A 7,911-nucleotide genomic window follows, 5' to 3' on the forward strand; every position below is an offset into this window, starting at 1 on the left:
ACAGTTTTGGTCTGATTTCAATATAACTTGGCACACAAGTAGACTACACTAAGATACATAATTCTGTGTATCAGTTTTTGATTTCGATGAACGGTGTAGGCGTTGTTACTAAAAATAGAAATTTCTGTGAAATTCTTTCAAAATGCTACTCCTCCAACAGTTTTGATCTGATTTCAATATAACTTGGCACACAAGTAGACTACACTAAGATACATAATTCTGTGTATCATTTTTTGATTTCGACGAACGGTGTTTGTCTGTTACTAAAAATAGAAATTTCTGTAAAATTCTTTCAAAATGCTACTCCTCCTACAGTTTTGGTCTTATTTCAATATAACTTGGTATATAAGTAGACTACACTAAGATACATAATTCTGTATATCGGTTTTTGATTTCGACGAACGGTGTTGTCGTTGTTTCTAAAAATAGAAATTTCTGTAAAATTCTTTCAAAATGCTACTTACTCTTCCTACAGATTTGGTCTGATTTCAATATAACTTGGCACACAAGTAGACTACACTATTATACATAATTCTGTGTATCGGTTTTTGATTTCGACGAAGGGTGTTTGTCTGTTACTAAAAATAGAAATTTCTGTAAAATTCTTTCAAAATGCTACTCCTACAGTTTTGGTCTTATTTCAATATAACTTGGTATATAAGTAGACTACACTAAAATACATAATTCTGTTTATCGGTTTTTGATTTCGACGAATGGTGTTGGCATTGTTACTAAAAATAGAAATTTCTGTAAAATTCTTTCAAAATGCCACTTCTCCTATAGTTTTGGTATGATTTCAATATAACTTGGCACACAAGTAGTCTACACTAAGAACATAAAGAGACTTATTCAAGGATCATTAAGGTCTTCCGCTCAGGCGGAAGACCTTCTACTGATTCTGATGGTTAAGATTATTCCCTATTATTTTTTTTTTCCTAGACGCCAACTTTGAGACCTCGTAACACGCTCATTTCTGAACGGATTTCGCTCAAATTTTCAGAGTTTTTGGACGTTACAAAACTCGATTAAAATGTTTTCATACATTTCAAAAATTCCCTTCCGCTTTCGAGTTATTTCCCTTTAAGTGAAAATTTGGTACTGTTCGTTTCCAGACAAAGGCTCAGAAACGACAAAAGCTGGAGCAGAATGTCTACTGCATTTAAATACTAGAAGAATTGAAGTTGTGCACATCGGTTTTTCTTTTTCGATTTCTGCGCTCCAAACGGTGCTAGATAGGGGTCAAATATGAGAATGCCTAAAAGCGCTAAATTTAAAATATATATTTCCTTGTGTATCTTTTAAACTAAAAATAATTTGTTAAGACATATTTCACAAATATTGTGCATAATTTTAAGATCTATCATTTGACATCATTAAAAAGGGGCTGGTCCCTCAAATTAGGGGTCAAGGGCGCCCGAAAGTTTTTGCATTATAACTCAAAAACGGTAAATATTTCGATATGGTTATCGATTTGAAATGGGTTCTTTAACATCTTATTGATCTCATGAAAACGTTATTTTGTTCGAATCTTGTGTTACTGAATGAGCAGCAAACTTTATGTACAGGTAACTGATTAATTTTATACGGCAAGTGAAGAATTCTTTATGCGTACGCGTATAACACGTATAACTGAAATAAACTGGATAAGAATAATATACTTAACTAAACTGAATGTTAAACTTTGTTGAAATAAAGTTTTTAACGTATTCTCTAGCTGGATGCCATACAGATTATTCAGAGACAACTTTCTCCTTGTATTTAGTTTGAATTACAAGACGGGAGATAGGAAAAATACTTATCATCTCTCATTCGATTGATACTCAATGTTGCATTATTTATAAATAAAAAAATTAAGCTTAAAATTATTCACTGTCATTTTGTTCAGGCATCGTGAATTTTCCTCGGACCTTGACTGCTTTGTTTACAGTTGTGCAACCTGTTTATCGATCGCGCATGCATTGACCTATATACATTCCGGAGGTCAACATTACCGCTCTTTGATTTTTACGCGAGTCCCAGAGTTATCTAAAACGATGCTAGTCATCGATTTACTCAGTTTAAAATCAAGAATTTGTTATTTGCGTAAATCGTAAGAATATTTCTAGACACAAATATAAAGGTTTTCTTGAACATGTACGAGTATTAAAAGATAAAATGTCTGATTCTATTCTTTGACGAATGAATAAAAGGCGCTGCGATTTTGCTCAGGTACAGATGATTTCTCTGGACGAGTCCATTGGTTACACTGAAAGGTGACGCAGGATGACCTATCGATAACTCTGCCAATTTTGATAGTGATTGTAATTGCACATGTACATAAATTAATGTTGAATTCTACCCTTGTGAAGTCCATTATAGTTTCGTTATTTAAAGAATCGGGGATATCACTACTGCAACTTAATTGTTTTTAATTTGAATGGATGATTCTTTATTACTGGAAAGGTACAAATTTTTAGGCGCCGTCGTCTCCCTCTCCACTTTGAAGTAATTGCAATCGTTATATGCATACGGGCCTATATCAAGTTGTTCTAATTGTTTCTTAATTTATTTCAGAAAAAATTGCGATGTTGTTTAAATTAGCAATTACATGTACAAATAAACATGACAAATGCACACAGTAAATTGTAAGTGGAAGTGGCGTTTTCAATTCTCATGAAAATCGAAAATAAAATTAAGTAACTTTGAGTTTTGCATAATTTGCTACATAACTTATCATTGTATTTTTCCGAATGATATGCTCATAAATTTCTTTGATTTCCTCAAATAAAAAGCTAGAATATCACAATGACACGATTTTATGTGCATGTACATGATATTAACTAAACTACATGCTGTTTTACACAGAAGAGCACCCAACATGAGCTTTAAGAATACGAGAAAAAAAAATAATTAGAAATTCTTCTAACAAATACAAAATTTCTTCTTGTAATTTCATACAAATATTCCAAGCCTTTCTTTCGTGTTTATTGGACTAAAAGAGATTAAATTATTAAATTTCCTCTCATTGCGATACGTAACCCCCTGAAATGATACAATGCTTTCCTTCAGAGTCGAGAATGGCAGGTCAGGGCTGGTGTTGAAATCCATGATTACTCCATAACCTATTATAATATTAACCAAAAATCATACGCGATATTGTTTTTAATTCGCAGGTTGTCAAATAAATTTAAGAAAAGGTCGGCAAAGATGAGTATGCCTAACTAAACTTTTTTATTCATAAACTTTTTAATTTCTAGAGTGTACAATCGAGCATCGAAGTGTGTGCATGTACTATATGTACTAGTTTTTTTTTTTTTGGGGGGGGGGGGGGGTACCAGTTTTCGCTGCATTTGATTTCCTGAATTTTGCATTGCATTTTCGACAATTAAACAAAGTTAATAGAATATAATTGGTGACAGTAACACAAGTGATTTATAAAACGAAAGTCAAGCAATAAAACGTTAAAGTTTCTATTTTGAAAAATAAATCAAGTCAAGTCACATAAAACAAAGACAGGTTGAAACGCTCAAACATGGACATACATACAAACGTTTTGGTAACTCGGAATAGTCCAGAGTAGAACTATATTTTCTTGATGACAGAATGTCCAGTATATCTAATGTTCACGTTCGGGATAGTTAACGGCAGTTTCATCACACATACGCAATTATCATACAAGTCGAACGCTCTTTGAAGTTGAGGATTGGCACTAATTCGTTAGATAAATACTGAGTATCAAATTCCTTTTTACTGTCTTAACTTAACTTGATAGGTAAATAATTTTAGCATATGTTAAAAATAAGCACTAGAAATAATTCTTTTCATAAAATTCAATTCTGTTACATTTCAACTGAATTTGTGAAATTAACTTTATGACAGTTGTCATGCTGCAGATCTGTAGCTCGCTAGCTGTTCTAAAAAAAGTTGAGATGGATCACCAGAGAGCTACAGTGCCATCCATATTATCTCAAGTTCAGGCTCAGAAGGACTATTAAGAACGGTTGTAAGGAATGTTTAACTGTAGAAAAATTGAAGGAATGTGTTAGAGACACACGGTAAATAATATTTTTAGATTCAAGCAGTTGAAAAACACGGATATTGAATATAGCTTCAGTGCAATTTTTTTCTAGTTTTTTATTCTTCGTATTTCTCAATTTATCATGTTCAAATAACGTGTATTTATTTTTATTAGGGCACATTAAACCTTATTTGTCAACCAGTCTGACAGTGTCCATCTGTCACGAGAACTTTAAACTTGATAATAACTATTGAATGAGTTGAAATAGGACTTTCATATTTCACATGTGCATTATTTGTGACATGTAATTTTCAAACATACTTTGATTTTTAACCCCGTGACCTTGATCTTGGAGTTTGACCTACACAAAAAATAACATTACTTTAAATTGACCATAACTATTGAAAGCTTTCATTTTATAAACATGTACATGTAATACCTGTGTCAACGCTTTTGAAAATTCATTATGATTTTTGACCCCTTTTGACCTTGAAGTTTGACCCACTTTTTAAAAACATTAACCATAGTCACACCTTTTGAGAGAAAAGAGATCGATTAGGGCTTTTATTTTACCACTATGTATTACCTGTAACAACATTTTTTAAATACCGATACGCTGATTTTGACAACGTAACCTTGAGGCTTGACTTACTTTTCACAATTTTAATCTTGATCATAACGTTTGAATGAGAAGAGATAGGGTTTTCGTATTACACAAAAATTAAATGTATGTGACCTGTGATGAAATCATTTCAAATACTAGCATATAATGAACTTTGACCTTGAAGTTTAAGCGGCTTTAAACATTGCTTAAAATTGACCATGACTTTTGATAAAAAAAGGATAACGCTTTCATACCTAGATTTACACATGTATACACGTATTAGCTGTGACAAGGCCTATCGAAAAAAGTATAGCTTAAGAATTCGTCAATACAGTAGCACACAAATGGCTTTGCTTATCACCAGCGTGTGTCATGGTGTGACGTAAGGTCATTTTAACAAGGTCAAGGCCGTAAACATTCCATTACTATCTTTTTTAATAGTAAAACATAAATAAGATGACATCTACCCTTAAAAGATTGAACGTGGCATGACCTTGACCCAAGGTCATTTCTCCCTGTCCGCAGCTCCGACGGAAGACCTACTCGTTGCTTTGCAACGAGCTCGGCTCTAGTTATATTCTCTTTTTTGCTAATGTAAAGTTTCAATTCCCAACTGCTTAAGTACTTTACTCTTCCTTTGCTATAAGTACAAACCAGTAGAGCTTCAGTCTCGACAGAGACTTCTGGTTTAACCCCCTAATATTAAAACGCGTAAAAAAGGCTCCCATAAATTTTCAACGTCGTGCATGTGAACGACAGTAATGCCAATTGCCGTTCATACATACTTGTTTAAGTTCTACCTGATTAGTATATTGAACGTATTTTTCGTCCTGTTTCCCTTCCTCCTGTCGGCGAAAATTATAGTATTTTGCTCATTCTGTAAAAATCATATACCTTACCTTGGCTAAATCTGTCTAAGATGTCAACATATCTAGGATCTCGATCCATTTTTTCATCCATCATTTTTGCAAACAGCTTTGGTTTAAAGCTAAAGTATTTATTTTACAATAGGTTTTCAGTCATATTTTTTGTGTGTAAATGCATTAAAAGTGATATGAAATTTAACTTGACGTTTCAGTGCTGAAATTCGCGGAAACTTAGTTTGCTTCCCTAAGTTTTCGCAACTGACATTTGATGAACAAAACAAATTTATTTAAACTTTGGATCTGTTCGTTATCTCATTAAATTTCTACATGATTGAAAAATGACACACGTTAAACGACATAAAATCCACACGCCTCTGAAGAATTTTCAGACTTTGAAGTCACCAACACTTGCCGGTGAAGAGCTGCAAATTTTGTCCAATACTCGGCTCTTAGGGCCATTGAGCATGGAGGGATCTTTTTCGCGTCAGCGCCTTATGCGACAAAGGATCTCGATTAAAACAGTCTCAAATGAAGGACCGGTCTCCACGTTCCACACTGGGATTCAAACTCCAGATGTAAGGATCAACTCCTTACTTCGCGGGTCTCGAGCAGACGCTCTTTAGCGCCCTCGTACATGGGCGACATGGTCGAAGGAACTGCAATTTTCACTTCAAGCATGGAAGAACTGGTGCTTATTATAAACAAGAGAACCATGGGCCACATCGCTCACATGAGCACTGTGGCTAAGAAAAAGTGGAAATTGGTTTATAATTGAAAAGTTTAAATCGAGAAGTAGTCCCATGACCAATCATTGATTTGCTATTCCTGAGAAGATGATTTTCTATAGATTTCTATGTAAAACTTTGGTTGGCCATTGTGACCCTGCCCTACCCTCGGGGATCATGATTTGAAGAAACTTGAATCTACACAATCCGAGGATACTTCCATATGAATATCATTAATTTTGGCTTTGCAATTGCTGAGAAGAAGATTTTTAAAAAGTTTTCCTACATATTTCAATGTAAAACTTTGGTCGGCCATTGTGGCCCCACCCTACCCCCGGGGGTCATGATTTGAACAGACTTGAATCTACACTACCTGAGGATGCTTCCATATAAATATGACCAATTGTGGCTTTGCTATTCTTAAGAAGATTTTTAAAGAATTTTCCTATATAATTCTATTTTAAATATGGTCGGCCATTGTGACCCCGCCCTATCCCCGGGGTTCATGATTTGAACAAACTTGAATCTTGAATTGGTGACGGATTTTTTCTGTTATTTCCTGATCATGACAAGGAGCACACACAGCGGGTGTGACCGGTCGGCAGGGGATGCTCACTCCTCCATGGCACCTGATCCCACCTCTGAATTTCGGGGTTCCCTGAATGCTCTGCTCTTATTTAATATTGTTTATGGACTTTGAGATTGAATACTGTTCGTTATCTCCACATCCTTCTTTCAGAGTATTTAATATATGATGGATATATAAGGTTAGAAAATGATGTCCTTTTAAGGATCGGATACCTTAAAACACATGATTTTGCTGCATGGAATTTCAATGATTTGGAAAGCATGTTTTCATCTTTTACACCAGTTTCATTTTTTTAGAAAATCAAAAGGCAATAATATTGTATAGAAGAAGGATAAGGAGATAACGAACAGTATTCAATATCAAAGTCCATAACACTACAAAATAGGAGCAGAGAAAACACGGACCTCCGAAACATCAGAGGTGGGACCATTTGCCATGGAAGAGTGAGCATCCCCTGCTGATTGGTCATACCCACAGGCCTTTGGATCGCTTAAAAAAATTGCGTGTTAAAAAAAATAAAGGTATGGAACTCGTACACTGGGTACCCTATTTCGCTAAAAAATATTTTATATTCTAATGCTCTAAAACTCTACTTTCTGTTGAAATCTGTTCTTAAATAAATATTCTTCAATTCTACTACAGCTCATTCCGCAATCCAAAATATTTCTTGAGATATTTTAAAAAATCAATAATCAAATGACCTCTCTTTGACTCGAAATGAGCTTGGGCCCCTGATCATTCACATGTAAACAGACGGTGTTTGAATAATCTCTGTTGAGATTCTGCTAGGCTAGATATTTTGACTGACGCCTACAGAATCTCAAGACCCTTCTTCATAATTCATGTCTGGAAGTTGAGCCCCAGCTTTGACCAACTATAGCAAGAATTATTGACATAGGCAACACTACCGCTCACTTCAATTTAGCCATTTGGTTATTTATTTGACTCTCTGTCACTATTATTTCTACATAACTTACTGTTTAGGCATGTAAATCCCAACACAAAAATATTCACTGACATTTGCATTCAAAACAGGGCTCTTGTGACGAAATTGTTTACCTCCTCACATAAAAGAGTTCCTATAGTCTGTTTTCAATACATGTGATGTTTAATACCCACTGTAGACAACT

This window comes from Saccostrea cucullata, unplaced genomic scaffold, assembly GCF_032062105.1.
Source record: "Saccostrea cucullata isolate Sc308-1 unplaced genomic scaffold, CSIRO_AGI_Scuc_v1 ctg5489, whole genome shotgun sequence".
NCBI classification, from domain to species: domain Eukaryota; kingdom Metazoa; phylum Mollusca; class Bivalvia; order Ostreida; family Ostreidae; genus Saccostrea; species Saccostrea cuccullata.